This window comes from Dendrobates tinctorius, unplaced genomic scaffold (assembly GCF_039654945.1).
Source record: "Dendrobates tinctorius isolate UK_male_01 unplaced genomic scaffold, ASM3965494v1 ptg000120l, whole genome shotgun sequence".
NCBI classification, from domain to species: Eukaryota; Metazoa; Chordata; class Amphibia; order Anura; family Dendrobatidae; genus Dendrobates; species Dendrobates tinctorius.
Window position 1 is genome coordinate 19,633,588 of NW_027361788.1, and position 25,014 is coordinate 19,658,601.

Here is a 25,014-nt window from a genome sequence, read left to right on the forward strand (position 1 = left end):
TGTGGCATCATTCACATGTGGGTCTTCAAATATCTCTCTTTAGGAGAGTGAGAGGCACAACAAAGTAAAGCAAAATTCACTGATCGGGGTGAGGAGTGTTATAGTTTGTAGGCTGGTGGGGTTTGTGTGGCAGGACTGCTTTTCTGTCTCAGTCCTCCCCTGAGCAGACCTGATACATTTCTATCAGTGGAGTATGATTATTGAATTTATTAATATCAGTCAGATGGTGTAAATGTCTATGACCCCCCTTTAGTTACCCAGGCTCCATGTTGTGTCCTGTTCCCTGTCCTGCAGTCTGATGTCTATACACAGATAATGGTGAATGTTTTCGGGACTGGTTGTTACGGGACTAGCAGACGTTATTATGTTCAGCTCCTTCTGTTTGTGCCACTGTATCCCTTTCTGTATTGTGTGCTCCGTGTTAATCTCTTTTATCCGCTCATGTCACTAATCCTTTCACCTATCCCATGATGCTGACTGACAGGACGTCTTCTCTCTTGTAGCCGGGCCTGCTTGAACCTTCTGCCGCCTTAGTGCGTGTAATGAAAACTGCCCCTACCTTGGGAATAGCTATTGAAGGAGGCGCCAGGACGCGACAACCTCTGCCTCGTATTGTAACTATACAGGTATAACCATGGCTATCACCATCTGCCACTGCTCTACTAAACAGTAAATTCACAGCAATAATCAAATTGAAAAATAAACAATTATTTAAAGTTTTATGAATCTCTAGTAATATCTGACTATGGCTGGTTTCACATTTGTGTCTGTGTTTGATCCGCATGCATCATGCGTACATACATTTAACAGGGTGTACGCAGGGACATGCGTTTGCATGCGTTCTCATGCTTTCGTGTACGCATGCGTTGTTTCACGGTGTGCGGTGGTGCGCAGCGAACACAACATGTTGCATTTTTTGAGGCGTCAAAAATCCGTCAAATATGCGCATTCATGAGCATGCGGATGAGTGCGTCAAAAAATGCATTACTGTCTATGGGAATGTATGCATACGCAAGGACATGCGTACGCATGCGTTGGATACGCATGCATTATTCAAAATACATATAGAAATCCCATGAGACACGCCCATTTTTGTCTGGTGTCATATCGAACGCATGCTCGTAAACAACGCAAACGCATGCAAAAACAAATACAAACGCATGCACACGCAGCATTTTTTCCCGTCATGTGTAAGATGATGCGCATAAAAATGCTGCGTAAACATGCGATTGCATGCGTTTGCGCATGTGGATGATACACTGCAGACTCAAACGCTAATGTGAACCTAGCCTATGCCAAAGACAATATGGCCACCATGGGCACTCCCACAGATGTTGCAACCACATTTCTGGGATGCCTTATTAGAAAACATGTGTCTATTATTCCCTCCACGACATGCACTATATATGGCAACAGAGTTGTCCTTATCTTGACCACCATACACCGTAACAACAGCTCGCTTCTCACGGTCCGAAGTACCACACACAAGTCCCAAAGATTGTATCCTGGAGTATAATAAGTAAATGGGGGGCGTAGATCTCTCAGGTCCCCAAACCGTACAGTGCCTTACCACAAGCTAAAGTATGGTACAAAAAATTGGCCGTGCACCTTGTACAGATGGCACTGTACAATGCTTTTGTGCTGTTTGGATCTGCAGCCAATACGGGGACCTTCCTTCAGTTTCAGGAGGTAGTCATCAAGGCCCTAATGTTCGACACTCAGGAAGTTGAGGGTCCCAGTAATTCTGAGACTGATGGTGTCCAAATCGTCCCAGATCAACATTTTCCAGCAGAGGTTCCCCAAACAGCGAAGAAGGGAAGATCACAAAAAAGGTGCATAGTACGCTCATACACAAGTAAAAGCAATATTATAATTTCTATAACTGTGCCTCTAAATAATGCCTTGGAAGGTCTAGTTTAGGCACATCAGGGGCTCTCCAAATGCGACATGGCATCCAATCTCAAATCCAGCCAATTTTGCACTGAAAAGTCAAACGGCGCTCCGTCCCTTCCAAGCTCTGCCATGCACCCAAACAGTGGTTTAACTGCATATATGGGGTATTTGCGTACTCAGGACAAATTGGCTCTCCAAATGCGACATGGTGTGCACCACAGTCTGTGCTCCAAACCATCACTCCCTCCCTTCCGAGTCCTGCTGTGCATCCAAATAGTAGTTTTCCACCACATATGGGGTATCAGTGTACTCAGGAAAAATTGCACAACAATTTTTGTGGTCTATTTTCTGCTACACTTGAAAAAATAAAAAAATGGGTCTAAAAAATACTTTTCTGCAAAAAATGTAATTTTATTTTTTTAATTTTCACAACTCAATTTTACAAATTTTGGTGAAGCACCTGGGGGTTCAAGGTGCTAACACACATCTACGTACATTCCTTGTGGGGGGGTTTCCACTGTATAGGCACATCAGGGGCTCTCCAAGCGCGACATGGAGTCCACTCTCGATTCCAGCTAATTTTGCGTTCACAAAAGTAGAATGGCACTGCTTCCCTTCCGAGCCCTGCTATGCGCCCAAACAGTGGTTTTCCCCCACATGTGGGGTATCGACATACTCAGGAGAATTTGCACAACAAATGTTGAGGTCCATTAACTTACATTACCATTGTAAAAATAAAAAAATGGGTCTAAAGTAAAATTTTTGTGAAAAAAGTTAAATGATCATTTTTGCCTTCCACATTTCTTCAGTTCCTGTGAAGCACCTGAAGGGTTAATAAACTTCTTAAGGCTATGTGCACACATGTGGAATTGCCGCGGAAATTCCGCAATTCCCTGCCGTGGGAAATACGCATGCAGAATTCCCGCAAAAACAAGCGTTTTGCAAGCGTAATTAGCTTGCAGAATGCTAGCGTTTTCCAAGAGATCTGTAGCATCGCTTGGAGAACTGATTGACAGGTTGGTCACACTTGTCAAACAGTGCTTGACAAGTGTGACCAACTTTTTACTATTGATGCTGTCTATGCAGCATCAATTGTAAAAAGATATAATGTTAAAAATAATTAAAAAAAAAAATAATAATCGTGATATTCTCACCTTCCGGCGGCCCCTGCAGCCTTCACGATCCTCGCGATGTTCCCGACAACTCCTGTTCCCAGCTGTCACGATCCCGCCGCTGACACCGGTATGTCACGATTGGAGGGATGTGGCGCACTGCCGACACACGGCTATCACAGGCACAGGGGGGCTTATCTTAGTAATCCCACCGCTGGCACCATGTGATAAAAACAGCAAGCTAGTCTTGCCCTAACAATTTATCGCAGGGAGTTATTTTGGATGTCCCACCACTGCTAACAATCTTCCACGAACTGCGGGGATTTATATATATCCCGCTTTTTCAGTTTCACTTTGGAACTCGCAGCTCTCCGGTGCCCCCCTTACCCTCAGGTCAGTCAGGGAACTACACCTGCGATAATGGGTCACCGGCCGGCTGCTTCAATGAGGTCTGGCCACCCGGCACACTGCAGTGAGGGAATTATAAAACGTTCTGGCCGCAGCCACCCCAAATTAGCTTAAAAAACCCCTTCCGTCACTCTCAGCAGTGCCCAGGGCCCAGGCCACACGTTGCCGTGACCAGCTCCAGAATTCTCTGCTTAAGTTATAAACTTAATAGAGGGGTTCAACGCCAACCCAATTCAGCAGCGTAATTATCTTAAAGACATGTGTACATTCGTTGTTAGAGCATGAAGACAGACTAATACATTTTATAATTTATTCCCCAAAAGGGGGGCAGTGATTACACAGATAAAATATGTTACAACGTTGAGACAGTAGGTATGTACAATAAAAATATAAAATAAATGGCATTAACATAGAAAATCAACACTTCCAGTTGCTTAATGGTCTTTAGGCTAGCCATGTGGGGAGGAGGCGGGGCCACACATCGCCCTGCATCTGGGGTCCTTTAGGCATGAAAACCTCCAGATCGAATGACCAACCCCAGGGAGGGAATGCTTTATAGCTCTGGGTCCGTGACATCACGAAAGGGGAGGTCTAGGGATGTTCCTCCCCCTGCTCTAGGAGTTACAATTCTGACTACAAAACTTATAATGACTATATCTCGCAGAGGATACCTCGTATAAACACGTACATGGTATCATTTTCCTTAGTTTATCGCAGACAATAATTAAACACCAAACATGCAGTAATTATATCACACCGTTTAGGAGAAATCCAGTTCTCGGTTTCTGGGGGTACTAGAACCGTGCCAATTATGGGCCAGAATACCGGGTCGATGCATTTTGCAGAAATGTAATTTTCATATCGCTGCCGCATATAAGGTGCGCGCTATGGCTTCTTTTAATATTTCCCTTACCTGAATTGGCTGCATGGCAGGGAACAAAAGTAATCCTTTTCCTGGCTGTGCAGGGAGAGGGGAAGGAGGAAAGAGAGAGCTGGCACAGGAAATGTCTGGTGTAGGGTTACAAGCAGGCAGAGGAGACACACAGCTGCTAAGGGGGTCACATCTGCAGCGTGTGACAAGCAGAAGTATAATCTGTAGTGTAACAATGGGAGATTCTGGAATGTTCCAGCGAGGTAATATTTTACTTATCGTTACACCTCCCCCTTTTGAGTGTGCTACGGAGGCATAACCTGTCGGTAATCCACCATGTGCACCTCAGCGGGTTCGACCCGGCGGGACAACCCCTCGGCATTTCCATGCTCGCTGCCCTTTTTGTGTTGTACGGTAAAGTCGTACTGCTGAAGGGCAAGGCTCCAGTGTAGCAACCTTCCGTTGGTTCCGGACACTGTGTGCAGCCAGCTCAGAGGGTTGTGGTCGGTTACCACCGTGAAGATGTGCCCGTACACGTAGGGCTGCAAACGTTGCTGTGCCCACATCATGGCCAGGCACTCCTTCTCGAAGGTGGAGTATGCCACTTCCCTCGGCAAGAGTTTCTGGCTCAAGTACAACACGAGGTGCTCCTGGTTCCCCGAGTCAACCTGGCTGAGCACAGCACCGAGACCAAACTTGCTGGCATCAGTCTGGACCAGGAACGGGCAACTGCAGTCGACTGCTGGAGAGTTACACAGGGATGTTTTTAAAGCTTGGAAGGCCGCCTCGCAGCTGACCATCCAGTTAACTGTTTGGGGTAGCCTCTGCTTGGTGAGGTCGGTCAAGGGTTTTGCAAGGGCGCTATAGTCCTGTACGAACCACCTATAGTACCCTGCAGTGCCCAAGAAGGACTTCACCTGTTTCTTGGTCCTGGGGGTGGGCCAGGACACGATTGCGTCCACTTTCTCCAGCTCCGGACTCATGGAACCCCCGCCTACCCGATGCCCCAGGTAGTGGACCTCGCTCATGCCCATCTGGCACTTTCCCGGCTTGATGGTCAGGCCTGTCTAGTGAAGACGTTTGAGCACCTCCTGAAGATGCTGAAGGTGTTCCTCCCAGGTGGAAATGAAGACGGCAATGTCATCCAGGTACGCCACCGCGTACTCCTCCAGTCGCCGGAGCAGGTGGTTGACAATCCGCTGGAAAGTGGCAGGGGCATTTTTCATGCCGAAGGGCATGACTGTGGACTCGTACAGTCCAAAGTGGGTGATAAAGGTGGATTTCTCCTACGCCTCAGGGCTCAGGGGAATCTGCCAGTATCCCCGACTCAAATCCATGATGGATATGTATTTTGCTTTCGCCAACCGCTCAAGCAGATCCTCGATGCACGGCATCGGGTGTGCATCAGAGGTTGTGATGGCGTTGAGCCCCCTGTAGTCCACACAGAACCGGGTGGTCCGATCCTTTTTAGGCACGAGGACTACAGGCGAGGCCCACGCACTTTTTGACCGTCAAATCACCCCCAGCTGTAACATCTCATTGATCTCTTGGCGCATGACCTGTTGCACCTCCTCAGAGATCCGATGTGTTCACTGGAGTGGGGCGTTATTCCCGGTGTCCACCTCATGAACCGCTAACTCTGTCCTCCCAGGTCGGTTGGTGAACACGGCCCAGAAGGGATCCAGGGTATCCAACAACTGCGACCCCTGGGGTACGGTTAAGGAGGCACTTACCTCCATGTCCTCAATGCACCCATTGACCTTGGCTGGGGCCAGCATGTCCAGAAGGGGATCTTCCTCCCCATCCTCGGGCAGGTTGCAGACCAGTAGGACACAGGCTTCACGTTCGTGATGAGCCTTCAGCATGTTGACGTGAAAGGCCTTGCGCCTACCCCGAGCATGGTCAAGCGTGACCACGTAGATGACCGGATTGAGCTGTAGGTGGACGACGTATGGGCAATCCCAGGCTGCCTAAAGCTTATCCGTTGGTACGGGGACCAGAACCCACACCTTTTGACCCATCTGGTAGGTCTGCTCCTGGCCGTTCTGGTCGTACCAGTGCTTCTGGTCAGCCTGAGCCTGTGTCATATTGTCATGCACCAACTGCGTCAAGGTCTGCATCTTGTCACGGAAGCGCATGACATAATCCACGATGGACACTTCTGTGGGGTTTGGCTCACCTTCCCAGGATTCTCTTATCAACCCAAGGGCTCCCCGGACTCGCCTGCCAAACAGGAGCTCCAAGGGGAGAACCCCGTCGAGGCCTGCAGAACTTCTCTGTAAGCGAACAGCAGGTGTGGGAGGTACCGCTCCCAGTCGTGCCCTTGGGTCTCAACCAGCATGCGGAGCATCTGTTTGAGGGTACCGTTGAAGCCTTCACACAAACCATTGGTGTATCGGTGATACGCACTCGATACCAGGTGCTTCACCTGCATTTTCTCACAGAGACCCTCCATTAGGCAAGACATGAATTGGGTCCCTTGATTGGTAAGCATCTCCCCGGGAAATCCTACCCTTGAAAAGATGGTCACCATTGCATCAGCCACCTTATCCGCCCTGGTTGATGACAGAGCTACTGCCTCTTGGTACCGGGTAGCGTAGTCTACCACGGTGAGAATGTATTGCTTTCCAGAGCTGCTGGGGATGGCCACAGGGCCTACAATGTCCACCGCGATTCTCTGGAAAGGCTCCTCTATCACTGGCAAAGGGATAAGGGGAGCCTTAAGAGCAGACCCCGCCTTACCCACTCTTTGAAAGGTGGTACAGGTGTGGCAGTAGGTTGTTACGTCTGTCCCCATCTTGGTCCAATAGAAGTGTTGAAACAGCCATGCCTTAGTTTTGCTGACCCCCAAGTGTCCAGCGAGTGGAATCTCATGGACAATCCGCAACAACTCAGTTTTGAACTGATAGGGGACGACCAGCTGTCTTTCCCTCAACCACTCCTTCTGGGATTTTCTGGGTACTGTCTCCCGGTACAACCTTCCTCATTCCCAGAACACCCTCTCCTTATCAGACTCGGAGGTAGGCGCCTTGGCGTGGTCTCTCAATTTCTCCAGGCTCGCATCTGAGTGCAGAGCGGCCTGGAACTCCTGGCTGGAGGCAGCCAGAAGTGACGTCAGGGTCCCTTCCTCACTGGTACCCTCTGGAACCTGCTCTTGGTTGACCTCTGGTTCAGTCTCTCTTGTAGCAGAAGAGGGTCCAGAAGGCAGGGCGCTACCTGCGATCTGGGCACTCTGACTGCGTGTGACAGCTGCTATGTATGCTGTTTACCCGGGGATTTCTACAGACCCACCAGCCGGTGCTGCTATGGGCTCTACCTCCCCTGTTATGAATGAGTCACCGGAGGAGGAAAAAACAAAAACACAAGCTAAGTCCAGAAAACCGGAGAAGTTGGTAGCTAGCGGATTGCAGACCCCTGATCCTATTCACCACAACTAACAGTAGCCGTGGGGGGTTCCTACGGTGCCCTAGACCCCTCAACACAGCCGGAGAGTTAAATAAGCCTAAAGAAAGAAAGGGGAAATCTAAACTGCCCCAGAGCAGACCCCAAAGCAATAGACAGCCCCCAACATGTATTTCGGTGAAAAACAGATGAAAACACAAACACAGACAGAAAGACAGGCTGAGCAAACGATGGGGCCCAACTAACTAGATAGGAAAGGACAGAAAAGATGCTGGCTGCAATCCGCAAAAAAACCCTGCCAAAAATTATGTCCAACACGTCTGATAGAAAAGGCCCTGAAGTCACTAGACTTCAAAATCACTATATCAGCACTCAGGTATATTCTGAAGACAGAGCAAAGAGATCAACTGATCAGAGACAAAAAATGGAGGTCAGCCCGTCCCAACCAGGGCAGGCTGAACACAAACACTAAGTAAACAGACAAAATCTCATGGAAAAATAGCAGAGCAAAAACTTAGCTTTTAGTAGACAGGAACTAAACTGGATGCCAGAGCTCAGAGCAGAAAGGATCACCAGCAACCCTGCAAGGGCGTCGAATGCCTTATATCCACTCAGAAATTCCGGATGTCCAATCACACTCCACCTGTTCAGATGAAAGGTTCTTCCCATCAAGATCAATTTCACTACCTCCTTCCACCAGCAGAGGGAATTCATCAGACATCAGAGGTGAAGGTGAAAATGAACTCATAACACTCCCCATACACCCCCAACACTTCAGGAGCGGTGCTACTCATGGGCCAGTTACCTTCCTCGGTGGCACTGGTCAGTTGCATGGCATCACCTCTCTCACGGTTCCCATGCACCTCCCCATTTCCTTGAGAACTGACGCTTGCTCCTGTTAGGGGTTCCTCAGCCTTCTCACTGCGCAGAGTGACGGGGCTGAGCACTTCGGTACCTGTGGACACATCTAACGTTTCAAAGAAATGGTTAACAGGTTCAGTTGGCACAGATACATCATCAGCAGCATCAGTCCTAGGAAAAGAATGGTTATCAGATTTCTTTGGTACATTTACATCACCATCAACATCATTCATGGGGAGAGAATGGTTATTAGTTGCATCATTACTCGTCAAGGCATTAGCAGGTAACACATTCAGTTTCCCATCATCATCATCAGGATTAACGTCACCCTTATTATCAGATTGGGGAGGGGTGTCAGGGACGTAGTAGGCAACCATCCTCCCCAAATCAGTCCCCAATAAAACATCAGTGGGCAGGTTCTCGGACACTCCCACTTCCCTCACCCCGCTCCCAGCACCCCAATCAAGAAACACCCAAGCCACTGGCAAGGGACAGCGGGTACCCCCGATCCTGGTGACAGTCAGAGTTTTCCACTCAATAAACTCTTTAGGGTCCGTCAGTTCAGGACGGATGAGGGTTCGTTCAGCCCCGGTGTCCTTGAGGCCTTTAGCAAAATGGGCCCCCACCTGGACGTGCTGAACGTTGTCGTCAATCCTCCCAACCACACCTCCCACCACAAGAACAGAGGCGTTGGGCCCAGAGACCTTGGCTGGGGGGGTGTTCTGCTTTTCCGCACAGGTGGCACTGATATGACCAGTCCGTCTGCAGTTGTAACACTGGCGACTGTCAGTAGTAGGCCTGGTTTCGGCAACAGGGACAGGGCCTCCGGAGTGATGGCTGGCAGGGGCACTGGGGTTGTTTGCAGGCTTACCCCCTCTCCAGCTGGCGGTGACTGGCCTCCGGTTGGCCTCATAGTTGTCGGCGATCTGCGCGGCTTTGTCCGCATTCGTTGGTTCTCGGTCCAGGATGAACTGTCGGACCTCAGCTGGGCAGAGATGCAAGAACTGGTCTTTTATCATCAGGTCCTTCAGCAGCTCAAAGGAATCAACTGATAGTCCATGGATCCACTGGTTAAATTGGGTCCTGAGTCCTTGCACCACATCGCTATAGCTATCGTGTGGGCCACGTTGGAGGTTCCGGAACTTTTTTCGGTATACCTCAGGGGTCAGCCGGTATTTGGTAATCAGGGCCTGCTTGATGGTATCATAGTCATCATCGTCTTCTGGCCGCAGAGAAGCAAACACCTCCAGAGCTTTGCCTTTCAGCCCTGGGGTCAGATACCTGGCCCATTGGTCCTTATCCAGCCGGTACTGTCTGCAGGCTTTCTCAAAGGCTCGCAGAAACGTGTCCAAGACCCTGTCCTTTTCTATCACGGGAAAATGCTCTGGCTGGGGCTTCGGATTCTGGGCACTGTGGGGCTCACTGCTCTGGGCTGTGGGGGCATCCCCCCCCCGCTGGAGCATCTCCAGTTCATGGGCCCTCTGCGCTTGGGCCTCGGCTCTCTGGGCCTGGCGCTCGGCTCTCTCTATAGCTTGCTGGATCAGCAGCAGACGTCTGTCCGTATCTGCAGCGGGGCAGTGCTGTAGGGCCAGTTCCAGATAGTGGTCCCCTACTTCCTGGCTGCAGGTAAGGCCGGCCTGCACCAGCTGGACCTCCGCAGCTGCACTATCAGCACTGGTGCTGCCTCCTACATCCACTGGGCCCAGGCTCGCCTCCCATTGCACCAGATCCACGATCAACTGGTCTCTGGTTTTGTCGGCAGCGTCAATCTGGTTTGCAGTGCACAGGGCCATAAGGGCATCCTTGTTCAGCCGCTTATAATAGGCTTCTTCCCGCGTAGCTATGGTTGCCAAATAAAAGATAGGATAGAAAAACAAAGAGAAGAGAGGGGATACTTGCAAGTACACACAGTTGTCTCAGGACTAGTAAACACTGAGTCTATTCTCCAAAACCTATGACGCAGGATCCCCGCAGGAATAGTGCAGGTTTTTAGTGAAAAGAATGATTGCTCAAACCAGATCACTAATGACTAGAGTTGAGCGACTTTTGCTTTTTTAGGGTCGCGTTTCGTTTCGTGAAACCCGACTTTTCCAAAAGTCGGGTCGAGCAAGATCGTCCGATTATAGGGAAAAGTCGGGGTCGTCCCGAAACACGAAACCCAATGTAAGTCAATGGGGAATAAAAGTCGGCAGTGAGAGGAGGACAGGAAACACACCTACAGTGCCCATTTGAATGCCAAAAGCATCAATTCTTCTTACTTAAGCTTGTCAACCTTAATTAACTTCATAATACAAGTTACGCACTGAAAAATGGGGGTTATTTGGCTAAATTTGTGGGGGGGGAGGTCTGGCTGCAGGTTTTCATGTGCCCTGGGCGAAAGAGCGCCCCTTTAACACATACCACAACTCATCATGCTCCGATACGGCAGAGAAATAGCGGTATAGTACAATGAAAAATACCTCACTTTTTACATCTCATGACGAGGCCCATCTATTTCTCCATACAAAATCATTGGTCCCATATAATGTTTGAAACAGTATATGATGAGCTCCACATAATGCTACAGTATATGTTGGTCCCCATGGATGAAGCTCCACTGTCTTATGGGCCCAAATAATGCTCCAAACATAATGGGCCCCATTTCTAATGCTCTAGTGTATAATGGGCCCTGTAAATGCTGCTCCAGTGTCTGATGTCCACCTTTGGAATGTTCCAGTGTATGGTGGGCCCCATCTATCATTCTCCAGAGTATAGTGCTCCCCAAAAATTGCTGTCCCAACATAGAAAACAATCAAATAAGTCTCCTCGCTAGGGAATCCCTGTACTTGTCTGGACAGGTGCTGTAGCTTGCTTAACAGCTCGCCAGCCGTTCTCACGCCCAGTATGGATTGCACGTGATTGCACAAAGGTTAGAAAGGGTACCGTATCCCTGGATAACATGTATGGATAGCGTACACATTCAAAATATATGTCTATACAGCATGAGGCAGGCTCAGATGGTGTTAGGCCCAGTATGGATTGCACGTCATTGCACAAAGGTTAGAAGGGGTACCGTATCCCCGGATAACATGTATGGATAGCGTACACATTCAAAATATATGTCTATACAGCATGAGGCAGGCTCAGACGGTGTTAGGCCCAGTATGGATTGCACGTCATTGCACAAAGGTTAGAAGGGGTACCGTATCCCCGGATAACATGTATGGATAGCGTACACATTCAAAATATATGTCTATACAGCATGAGGCAGGCTCAGACGGTGTTAGGCCCAGTATGGATTGCACGTCATTGCACAAAGGTTAGAAGGGGTACCGTATCACCGGATAACATGTATGGACAGCGTACACATTAAAAATATATGTCTATACAGCATGAGGCAGGCTCAGACGGTGTTAGGCCCAGTATGGATTGCACATCATTGCACAAAGGTTAGAAGGGGTACCGTATCCCTGGATAACATGTATGGATAGCGTACACATTCAAAATATATGTCTATACAGCATGAGGCAGGCTCAGACGGTGTTAGGCCCAGTATGGATTGCACGTCATTGCACAAAGGTTAGAAGGGGTACCGTATCCCCGGATAACATGTATGGATAGCGTACACATTCAAAATATATGTCTATACAGCATGAGGCAGGCTCAGACGGTGTTAGGCCCAGTATGGATTGCACGTCATTGCACAAAGGTTAGAAGGGGTACCGTATCCCTGGATAACATGTATGGATAGCGTACACATTCAAAATATATGTCTATACAGCATGAGGCAGGCTCAGACGGTGTTAGGCCCAGTATGGATTGCACGTCATTGCACAAAGGTTAGAAGGGGTACCGTATCCCCGGATAACATGTATGGATAGCGTACACATTCAAAATATATGTCTATACAGCATGAGGCAGGCTCAGACGGTGTTAGGCCCAGTATGGATTGCACGTCATTGCACAAAGGTTAGAAGGGGTACCGTATCCCCGGATAACATGTATGGATAGTGTACACATTCAAAATATATGTCTATACAGCATGAGGCAGGCTCAGACGGTGTTAGGCCCAGAATGGATTGCACGTCATTGCACAAAGGTTAGAAGGGGTACCGTATCCCCGGATAACATGTATGGATAGCGTATACATTCAAAATATATGTCTATACAGCATGAGGCAGGCTCAGACGGTGTTAGGCCCAGTATGGATTGCACGTCATTGCACAAAGGTTAGAAGGGGTACCGTATCCCCGGATAACATGTATGGATAGCGTACACATTCAAAATATATGTCTATACAGCATGAGGCAGGCTCAGACGGTGTTAGGCCCAGTATGGATTGCACGTCATTGCACAAAGGTTAGAAGGGGTACCGTATCCCCGGATAACATGTATGGATAGCGTACACATTCAAAATATATGTCTATACAGCATGAGGCAGGCTCAGACGGTGTTAGGCCCAGTATGGATTGCACGTCATTGCACAAAGGTTAGAAGGGGTACCGTATCCCCGGATAACATGTATGGATAGCGTACACATTCAAAATATATGTCTCAGGAGGCAGGCTCAGACGGTGTCAGGCACAGTATGGATTTGACGGCCCAGATTACACAGCGGAGGAGCAGGGAGAGGTAAAGATTGCAAATGCTGGGGCCCTGGCCAAGCAAGGGGGGCCCACTCGTCGGCGTCGGTACTGGCACTGGGCCCCTCATAGTACAGCGGTGTGTCTGACGGCGGGTGTGCACCACCACCGTCAGAGACACTTGATTGCACTATGAGGGACCCTGTGCCAGTGCCCGCGCCCAAGAGTCGGCCTACCCACCTGTCCAGGGCAACGGCACTCGCACGGTGTCGTGCGCTAGGTGGTGACCCCTGCCATGGGGGGGGAGGCAGCACAGTTAGGGAGTTTTAGAAAGTGGTATATGTTGATGTTGGACATTCAACTGATGCAAAAGGCGAAATAGGTGAAGTACCAGGAAGAGGTGGACCAAAGCAAGCCATTTTTCTGTCACCCTATGTGTCATCAGGGGAAGGTGGGACAAAATCCTTGGAAACCCATGCGTGGTTCATTTTAATGAAGGTTAGATCATCCACATTTTGGGTTGACAGACGGGTCCTTTTTTCTGTCAGGATTGATCCAGCTGCCCTGAAGACTCTTTCCGATAGCACACTTGCAGCTGGGCAAGCGAGCTCCTGTAAGGCATATTGGGCCAATTCAGGCCAGGTGTCCAGTTTAGCGGCCCAATAGTCAAAGGGGAATGACCTGTGTGGGAGAACATCGATATGGGAGGAAAAGTAGTTTGTAACCATAGTTGACAACTGCTGTCTCCTGTCACTTTCCATCGATGCAGTATTACCAGTTGTGTGAGCGGTATTTGAAAAATCAGTCCACAACATTGTCATGAAACCCCTGTCTCCAACGCCACTTCTGCTGTGTGCACCACGAACACCTCTGCCAAGCTGCCCCCGGCCCGTACGGCTCGTGTGAGAACCATCACCGCTGCTGTGTGCTGGGAATGCCTCAAGCAACCGATTTACCAGAGTTGCTTGTTTATTAGCCAATATTAGGTCAAGGTTCTCCTGTGGCATGATGTTTTGTAATTTGCCTTTATAGCGTGGATCCAGGATGCTGGCCAACCAGTAGTCGTCATCGTTCATCATTTTGGCAATGCGGGGGTCCCTTTTTAGGATCCGCAAGGCATAATCTGACATGTGGGCCAATGTTCCCGGTGTCAATGTTCCCGGTGTCAATGATGCACTGCGAGTGCTGGGTGGAGGAGCACTTTCTGGCAAATCCACATCCCTCCAGTCACGCACAAACCCTGTACCAGACCTTGCCACGCCAACATTTTCACTGCATCCTCCTCCCCTAATTAATCATCTCCATCATCCTCCTCCTCCTCCTCTTCTTCCTCCACCTCGTCCAGGAGAGGTCCCTGAGCAGACAATGGCTGAATGTCATCAAGGATTCCCTCCTCCTCTTCCTCCTCATCAACATTGGCTGCAGACGCCTGCTCCTTAAGGTGCGTCAAAGTTTGCATGAGCAGACGCATAAGTGGGATGCTCATGCTTAGGATGGCGTCATCTGCGCTTACCAGCCGTGTGCATTCCTCAAAACACTGAAGGACTTTACAAAGGTCTTTCGGCTTCGACCACTGCACGCCTGTCAACTCCATGTCTGCTCTCAAAGTGCCTGGCCGTGTATCCTCCCACAAATGCATTATGGCCTGCCTCTGCTCGCACAGCCGCTCCACCATGTGCAGGGTGGAGTTCCACCTTGTTGCAATGTCGATAATGAGGCGGTGGTTGGGAAGGTGGAGCAATCGCTGCAGCTTCTGCATACGAACGGAGTGTACAGGCGACCGGCGGATGTGCGTGCACAGTCTTCGCACCTTCTGGAGCAGGGCTGTTAACTCCGGATAATTTTTGAGGAAGCACTGCACCACCAGGTTCAAGGTGTGAGCCAAGCAAGGTATGTGGCTGAGTTTTGAAAGGGCTATGGCTGCCACAAAATTACGGCCGTTATCACTAACTACCTTGCCTGCCTCAAGATGTACACTGCCCAGCCATGACTCAGTTTGTCGCTTCAAGTACTCGGCCAGCACCTCGGCGGTGTGTCTGTCGCCCAAACACATCATCTGCAACACAGCCTGCTGACGCTTTCCACTAGCTGCTCGATAGGGGGACACATTGTGTGCAACAGTGGCAGCTGCAGATGGAGTGCTCGTACGACTGCGCTCTGTGGACGAGCTGTCGCTTCTGGAGGAGGAGGAGGAGGGTCGAACGCCTACAGCCAACTGTTTCCTATACCGTGGGCTAGGCAGCACTGTCCCACCACCGCTGTCCCCTGTGGACCCTGCATCCACCACATTAACCCAGTGCGCAGTGATGGACACGTAACGGCCCTGGCCATGCCGACTGGACCATGCATCAGTTGTGAGGTGCACCTTTCCGCTCACTGACTGCTTGAGTGCATGGACAATGCGGTCTTTCACATGATGGTGGAGGGCTGGGATGGCTTTGCGAGAGAAGAAGTGGCGACTGGGTAGGTCATAGCGTGGTACTGCATAGGCCATGAGTTCGCGGAAAGCTGTGCTTTCCACCAACCGAAAGGGCATCATCTCAAACGAGATTAGTTTGGCAATGTGGGCGTTCAAACCCAGTGTACGCGGATGAGAGACTGAGTACTTTCTTGACCTACTCATAGTGTCTGGGAGGGTGAGCTGGACTTGAGAGCTGCATATGGTGGAAGTAGCGGTGGACAGGGCGGACTGAGAGAGGGTTGATGATGGTGATGGAGTTGGTGTTCTTTCTGATGGCCTAGAATCAGTCTTTCGTTGATATAACAGTGGGATTCCCTGACTGCTGTGGCCTTGCAACGACACCTCAACATTTGCTGCTGTGCTAACCGGTGGGCTTACAGTGGGGGAAACAATGTAGCGTTGCTGACTACCTTCGTTGTGATCAGTTGCACATGTGGCACTTGAGGTTTGGTGTTGTGTCCACGCTTGCAAGTGCATGCTGGTTAAATGTCTAAGCATGCAACTGGTATTCAAATTTTTCAGATTTTTCCCTCGGCTAAAGGTCTTTGCGCACTTCTTACAGATAACCTTGGCCTGATCATGAGGATTTTGTTCAAAAAAGTGCCACACTGCACTCTTCCTACTTTGGCAGACATTTTGCGGCCTAGCACGCTGTGATCTTTTGACCCTCTGGACAAGCTGTCCAGCAACTCTTTTGATGTTTGGAACCTGTCTTTGGAGTGCTCCGGGCCTGCCAGATAACAGCTGTTGCGATGTCGATGTCTGCTGTGGATGCTCCTCATCTGAGCTATTGGAAGCAGCACCCTCTTCCCCCAATGGATGCCAATCTGGGTCAACAACTGGGTCATCCATCACCTCCTCTTCTATGTCATGTGCACCTTTCTCTGTGTCACCGTGTATGGTGGTATAGTGTGCGGGAAGGGGCACCTGAGTCTCATCAGGGTCAAAATCTGGCTCTGTACACTACGAGGACAATGTAGTGCTCTGAGTGAATGTACCAGCAGAATCATCCATCAGCGGCTGTGCATCAGTGCACTCCATGTCAGATTCATCTTGGCCTGGGTAATTCACCATTTGACTTGATAATCCAGGCATGGTATGTGAAAACAGCTCCATGGAGTAATCAGTAGTATGGCCTGCGTCATCCTTCAATCTTGGTTGGGGTGAAGGACACAAGGAAAGGTGTGGTTCATGAACATGAGCCTCCAATGACGACTCAGTGCTTTTACTTTTTACAACTGAAGAAGAGGAGGCGATAGAGCTGGAGGCTGAGTCAGCAATGTAAGACAAAACTTTTTCCTGATGCTCTGCCTTTAAAAGCGGTTTGCCAACTCCTAGAAAACTAAGCGTTCGAGTCCTTATGTAGCCAGACGATGACGCAGGGTCAGCACCTCCTGCATTCGGTCCTATTTTGCTCTTGCCACTACCATCAGATCCACCACCAACACCATCATTACCAGCTGCCAACCCCCACCCAATTCCACGGCCTCTTCCACCAGCCTTCCTCATTTTTGGTAGAAATGTAGACAAAATCCAACAAACTATATAGTAATGTAAAACAAGGTACAAGGTGTCTATAGGACAGGGGAGTTTTAGAATTTCTGCACACACTTGTGGACAGTGGACACTTGTGGATTGTGTGCGGCCCACTGATATCTGAGCGCTATGTAACACGCTCGATGGCACAGCTGCCTGTGACCAAAGTGACGAGAGGATAATGGAGATTTTGAATCTCTGCGTACACTTGTGGACAGTGGACACTTGTGGATTGTGTGCGGCCCACTGATATCTGAGCGCTATGTGACACGCTCGATGGCACAGCTGCCTGTGACCAAAGTGACGAGAGGATAATGGAGATTTTGAATCTCTGCGTACACTTGTGGACAGTGGACACTTGTGGATTGTGTGCGGCCCACTGATATCTGAGCGCTATGTGACACACTCGATGGCACAACTGCCTGTGACCAAAGTGACGAGAGGATAATGGAGATTTTGAATCTCTGTGTACACTTGTGGACAGTGGACACTTGTGGATTGTGTGCGGCCCACTGATATCTGAGCGCTATGTGACACGCTCGATGGCACAGCTGCCTGTGACCAAAGTGACGAGAGGATAATGGAGATTTTGAATCTCTGCGTACACTTGTGGACAGTGGACACTTGTGGATTGTGTGCGGCCCACTGATATCTGAGCGCTATGTGACACGCTCGATGGCACAGCTGCCTGTGACCCAAGTGACGAGAGGATAATGGAGATTTTGAATCTCTGCGTACACTTTTGGACACTGGACACTTGTGGATTGTGTGCGGCCCACTGATATCTGAGCGCTATGTGACACGCTCGATGGCACAGCTGCCTGTGACCAAAGTGACGAGAGGATAATGGAGATTTTGAATCTCTGCGTACACTTGTGGACAGTGGACACTTGTGGATTGTGTGCGGCCCACTGATATCTGAGCGCTATGTAACACGCTCGATGGCACAGCTGCCTGTGACCAAAGTGACGAGAGGATAATGGAGATTTTGAATCTCTGCGTACACTTGTGGACAGTGGACACTTGTGGATTGTGTGCGGCCCACTGATATCTGAGCGCTATGTGACACGCTCGATGGCACAGCTGCCTGTGACCAAAGTGACGAGAGGATAATGGAGATTTTGAATCTCTGCGTACACTTTTGGACACTGGACACTTGTGGATTGTGTGCGGCCCACTGATATCTGAGCGCTATGTGACACGCTCGATGGCACAGCTGCCTGTGACCAAAGTGACGAGAGGATAATGGAGATTTTGAATCTCTGCGTACACTTGTGGACACTGGACACTTGTGGATTGTGTGCGGCCCACTGATATCTGAGCGCTATGTGACACGCTCGATGGCACAGCTGCCTGTGACCAAAGTGACGAGAGGATAATGGAGATTTTGAATCTCTGCGTACACTTTTGGACACTGGACACTTGTGGATTGTGTGCGGCCCACTGATATCTGAGCGCTATGTGACACGCTCGATGGCACAGCTGCCTGTGACCAAAGTGACGAGAGGATAATGGAGATTTTGAATCTCTGCGTACACTTGTGGACAGTGGACACTTGTGGATTGTGTGCGGCCCACTGATATCTGAGCGCTATGTGACACGCTCGATGGCACAGCTGCCTGTGACCAAAGTGACGAGAGGATAATGGAGATTTTGAATCTCTGCGTACAGTTGTGGACAGAGGACACTTGTGGATTGTGTGCGGCCCACTGATATCTGAGCGCTATGTAACACGCTCGATGGCACAGCTGCCTGTGACCAAAGTGACGAGAGGATAATGGAGATTTTGAATCTCTGCGTACACTTGTGGACAGTGGACACTTGTGGATTGTGTGCGGCCCACTGATATCTGAGCGCTATGTGACACGCTCGATGGCACAGCTGCCTGTGACCAAAGTGACGAGAGGATAATGGAGATTTTGAATCTCTGCGTACACTTGTGGACAGTGGACACTTGTGGATTGTGTGCGGCCCACTGATATCTGAGCGCTATGTGACACGCTCGATGGCACAGCTGCCTGTGACCAAAGTGACGAGAGGATAATGGAGATTTTGAATCTCTGCGTACACTTGTGGACAGTGGACACTTGTGGATTGTGTGCGGCCCACTGATATCTGAGCGCTATGTGACACGCTCGATGGCACAGCTGCCTGTGACCAAAGTGACGAGAGGATAATGGAGATTTTGAATCTCTGCGTACACTTTTGGACACTGGACACTTGTGGATTGTGTGCGGCCCACTGATATCTGAGCGCTATGTGACACGCTCGATGGCACAGCTGCCTGTGACCAAAGTGACGAGAGGATAATGGAGATTTTGAATCTCTGCGTACACTTGTGGACACTGGACACTTGTGGATTGTGTGCGGCCCACTGATATCTGAGCGCTATTTGACACGCTCGATGGCACAGCTGCCTGTGACCAAAGTGACGAGGGGATAATGGAGATTTTGAATCTCTGCGTACAATTTTGGACACTGGACACTTGTGGATTGTGTGCGGCCCACTGATATCTGAGCGCTATGTGACACGCTCGATGGCACAGCTGCCTGTGACCAAAGTGACGAGAGGATAATGGAGATTTTGAATCTCTGCGTACACTTGTGGACAGTGGACACTTGTGGATTGTGTGCGGCCCACTGATATCTGAGCGCTATGTGACATGCTCGATTGCACAGCTGCCTGTGACCAAAGTGACGAGAGGATAATGGAGATTTTGAATCTCTGCGTATACTTTTGGACACTGGACACTTGTGGATTGTGTGCGGCCCACTGATATCTGAGCGCTATGTGACTCGCTCGATGGCACAGCTGCCTGTGACCAAAGTGACGAGAGGATAATGGAGATTTTGAATCTCTGCGTACACTTTTGGACACTGGACACTTGTGGATTGTGTGCGGCCCACTGATATCTGAGCGCTATGTGACACGCTCGATGGCACAACTGCCTGTGACCAAAGTGACGAGAGGATAATGGAGATTTTGAATCTCTGCGTACACTTGTGGACAGTGGACACTTGTGGATTGCGTGCGGCCCACTGATATCTGAGCGCTATGTGACACGCTCGATGGCACAGCTGCCTGTGACCAAAGTGACGAGAGGATAATGGAGATTTTGAATCTCTGCGTACACTTGTGGACAGTGGACACTTGTGGATTGTGTGCGGCCCACTGATATCTGAGCGCTATGTGACACACTCGATGGCACAGCTGCCTGTGACCAAAGTGACGAGAGGATAATGGAGATTTTGAATCTCTGCGTACACTTTTGGACACTGGACACTTGTGGATTGTGTGCGGCCCACTGATATCTGAGCGCTATGTGACACGCTCGATGGCACAGCTGCCTGTGACCAAAGTGACGAGAGGATAATGGAGATTTTGAATCTCTGCGTACACTTGTGGACACTGGACACTTGTGGATTGTGTGCGGCCCACTGATATCTGAGCGCTATGTGACACGCTCGATGGCACAGCTGCCTGTGACCAAAGTGACGAGAGGATAATGGAGATTTTGAATCTCTGCGTACACTTGTGGACAGTGGACACTTGTGGATTGTGTGCGGCCCACTGATATCTGAGCGCTATGTGACACACTCGATGGCACAACTGCCTGTGACCAAAGTGACGAGAGGATAATGGAGATTTTGAATCTCTGTGTACACTTGTGGACAGTGGACACTTGTGGATTGTGTGCGGCCCACTGATATCTGAGCGCTATGTGACACGCTCGATGGCACAGCTGCCTGTGACCAAAGTGACGAGAGGATAATGGAGATTTTGAATCTCTGCGTACACTTGTGGACAGTGGACACTTGTGGATTGTGTGCGGCCCACTGATATCTGAGCGCTATGTGACACGCTCGGTGGCACAGCTGCCTGTGACCAAAGTGACGAGAGGATAATGGAGATTTTGAATCTCTGCGTACACTTTTGGACACTGGACACTTGTGGATTGTGTGCGGCCCACTGATATCTGAGCGCTATGTGACACGCTCGATGGCACAGCTGCCTGTGACCAAAGTGACGAGAGGATAATGGAGATTTTGAATCTCTGCGTACACTTGTGGACACTGGACACTTGCGGATTGTGTGCGGCCCACTGATATCTGAGCGCTATGTGACACGCTCGATGGCACAGCTGCCTGTGACCAAAGTGACGAGAGGATAATGGAGATTTTGAATCTCTGCGTACACTTTTGGACACTGGACACTTGTGGATTGTGTGCGGCCCACTGATATCTGAGCACTATGTGACACGCTCGATGGCACAGCTGCCTGTGACCAAAGTGACGAGAGGATAATGGAGATTTTGAATCTCTGCGTACACTTGTGGACAGTGGACACTTGTGGATTGTGTGCGGCCCACTGATATCTGAGCGCTATGTGACACGCTCGATGGCACAGCTGCCTGTGACCAAAGTGACGAGAGGATAAGGGAGATTGGATTGCTTTTAAAAAAGCAGTTTGCGGAGCAGTGGGTAAACAGCAATGCCAGCGTGTCAGGAAGCCTTAAAAGGCAGCCCAACAACCAACACCACTGATACACCACAATATAGCCTCCCCTTGCACTGCACACACAGTGACTTGTGTGTTGTGCAGGCCAAATCGCTAGCAGCAGAAGCAGTTTTTTTGTCTTCTTCCCTGCCTAACGCTCTCCCTACAGAATCAGCAGCAACCTCTCCCTATACTAAGATCGGCAGAAGTAAGATGGCGGTCGGCGTGCACGCCCTTTTACACCCCCTGTGACGCCCACCAAAGCAAGCCAATCACTTGCATGCCCTTCTGAATGATGGTGGTGACCCGTGCCTATGTCATCACGTTGCCCACAGTGTCCGTGGATCCTGATTGGCTGAAAAAGATCGCAAAACAAACTTTTGAAACGCGACTTTGGCGCGTAAGTCGCCGACCTCGTGGCCGACCTCATCCTAGGGTCGGGTTTGTTTCATGAAACCCGACTTTGCCAAAAGTCGGCGACTTTTGAATTTTTTCGACCCGTTTCGCTCAACTCTACTAATGACCTATGATTATCCCACCGCTGCCACCAATATGTCACAATCCCGCTGCTGACACCGGTATCTCATGGACGGAGGGATGTGACGCACTGCCGACACACGGCTATCACAGGCACAGGGGGGCATATCTTAGTTATCCCACCGCTGGCACCATAAAAACAGCAAGCTAGTCTTGCCCTAACAATTTATCGCAGGGGGTTATTTTGGATGTCCCACCACTGCTAACAATCTTCCACGAACTGCAGGGATTGATGTATATCCCACTTTTTCAGTTCCACTTTGGAACTCGCAGCTCTCCAGCGCCCCCCTTACTCTCAGGTCAGTCAGGGAACTACACCAGGGATAATGGGTCGCCGGCCGGCTGCTTCAATGAGGTCTGGCCACCCGGCACGCTGCAGTGAGGGAATTAAAAAACGCTATGGCCGCATCCACCCCAATTTAGCTTATAAAGCCACTTCTGTCACTCTCAGCAGTGCCCAGGGCCCAGACCACACGTTGCCGCCACCAGCTCCAGATTTCTCTGCTTAAGTTATAAACTTAATAGAAAGGTTCGAAGCCAAGCCAATTCAGTAGCGTAATTATCTTAAAGGCACGTGTACATTCGTTCTTAGAGCATGAAGACAGACTAATAAATTTTAAAATTTATTCCCCAAGGGGGCAGTGATTACACAGATAAAAGATGTTACAAAGTTGAGACAGTATGTATGTACAATGCAAATATAAAATAAATAGGATTAACATAGAAAATCAACACTTACAGTTGCTTAATGGTCTTTCGGCTAGCCATGTGGGGAGGAGGCGGGGCCACACGTCACCCTGCATCTGGGGTCCTTTAGGCATGAAAACCTCCAGATCGAATGACCAACCCCAGGGAGGGAATGCCTTATAGCTCTGGGTCCGTGACATCACGAAAGGGGAGGTCTAGGGATGTTCCTCCCCCTGCTCTAGGAGTTACAATTCTGACTACAAAACTTATAATGACTATATCTCGCAGAGGGTACCTCGTATAAACACGCACATGTTATCATTTTCCTTAGTTTATCGCAGACAATAATTAAAGACCAAACATGTAGTAATTATGTCACACTGTTTAGATGAAATTCAGATCTCGGTTTCTGGGGGTGCTAGAACCGTGCAAATTATGGGCCAGAATACTGGGTCGATGCATTTTGCAGAAAAGTAATTTTCATATCTCTGCCATGTACGAGATGCGCGCTATGGCTTCTTTTAATATTTCCCATACCTGAATTGGCCGCATGGCAGGGAACAAAGGAAATCCTTTTCCTGGCTGTGCAGGGAGGGGGGAAGGGGGAGAGAGAGAGCTGGCACAGGAAATATCTGGTGTAGGGTTACAAGCAGGCAGAGGAGACACACACAGCTGCTAAGGGGGGGAGGGGGGTCACATCTGCAGCATGTGACAAGAAGTATAATCTGTAGTGTAACAATGGGAGATTCTGGAATGTTCCAGCGAGGTCATATTTTACTTATCATTACACCAGCGATGCCTTGCGACAATAACCCCAGATGATGTAGCATCACGCGAGACCGCTACGTCATCAAAGGTCATTGTCGCAAGGCATCACTGGGAACGGGGCTTGCCGGGAGCGTCGCTGAGGCCTGGGAAGGCTGCGGGGGCCACCTGAAGGTGAGAATATCACGGTTTTTAATTTTAATTCCTTTTTTAAGAGGAATATTGTACCCAGGGCCTGGAGGAGAGTCTCCTCTCCTCCAGACCCTCGGTACCATCCACACTTTCCTTTGTCTGCGGAATCCCCGCGATTCCGCAAAAAGAATGAGCATGCTGCAGATTTTTCCGCGATGTGATTCCGCCGCGAAAAAATACGCAACATTAGCACAGCATGTGCGGAATGCCATTGAATTCAATGAGTTGCGGATTTTTAGCGTTTTCATGGCAAAAACGCTAAAAATCTGCAACGTGTGCACATAGCCTAAATATGGTTTGGAGCACTTTGAGGGGTGCAGTTTTTAGAATGGTGTCACTTTTGTTTATTTTCTGTCATGTAGACCTCTCAAAGTCATTTCAAAGATAATGTGGTCCCTAAAAAAATGGTTTTGTTGTAAAAAAGAGAAATCTCTGGTCAACTTTTAACGCTTATAACTTCCTATAGTCCAGTGAAAATACAGTTCCAAGAAAGCGTTTTATGATTTTTTTTACTATTATATGTGGGGAACAACATATTAAAAGTTTTCCAGAAATTGATCACCACAAAGGTCCTAACTATGACGTCATAAGACGATGACATCCATCGCACTAAAAATAACGAATATTTCCCTATTTCAAAGCTGTAGCTTTAGGTTACAGAAGAGTTTGCATTTTTTTTACTATATATTTTTATATTAACTACATGGACAGGCGAGGTCATGACGTCATCAATAACGTCAGGACATATATGTACATTTCTAGAAATTATAGAATTAATACACAGTGCATTTTAAGACCTACTTCATTACTGAATAAGCGTGTCAGGTCAATAGTCACTATTTTCATCATCAGACACTGCTTCCTCACTCATATTGTCACAATGTCCTTCTTGACATGGTCCGCATACCCGTGAACAGGTAAGTCCGTGTCTTTTGCAAGTGCACCGAAGTGTACTACAACCACGAGAACAATTGCAGTGAATTATTTTCAGAAGTGTTTCTGGTGCGAGTGAAGTATCCATCATCACTGGAACTAGACTGTTGTTCTGCAATTCCCATCCCCATTCAGTAGTGTCCATGGCCTCACCATTGTCCATCCAATGCATCACTTGGAGGTAACTCCAAAGGGCATGATACTTCGTTGCAGAGGAGGTCGGTGGCAGTCGTTCAGGTGTAACAAAGATTTTGGCTGAACCAACTTTTTTGCAGACAGTAGAATACCTCATTGCA

General features: G+C 49.2%; 1 long non-coding RNA gene across 1 annotated transcript in view; it reads left to right on the top strand.

Moving 5' to 3' along the window:
• Nucleotides 1-248: 248 nt before the first annotated feature.
• The window catches only part of LOC141046763 (uncharacterized), a 63,451-nt gene continuing 38,685 nt past the window's right edge, over nt 249-25,014 (top strand). Inside the window, exon 1 of the long non-coding RNA XR_012219646.1 lies at nt 249-626. This is a non-coding gene — a long non-coding RNA (uncharacterized lncRNA). The remainder of the gene's footprint in view (nt 627-25,014) is intronic.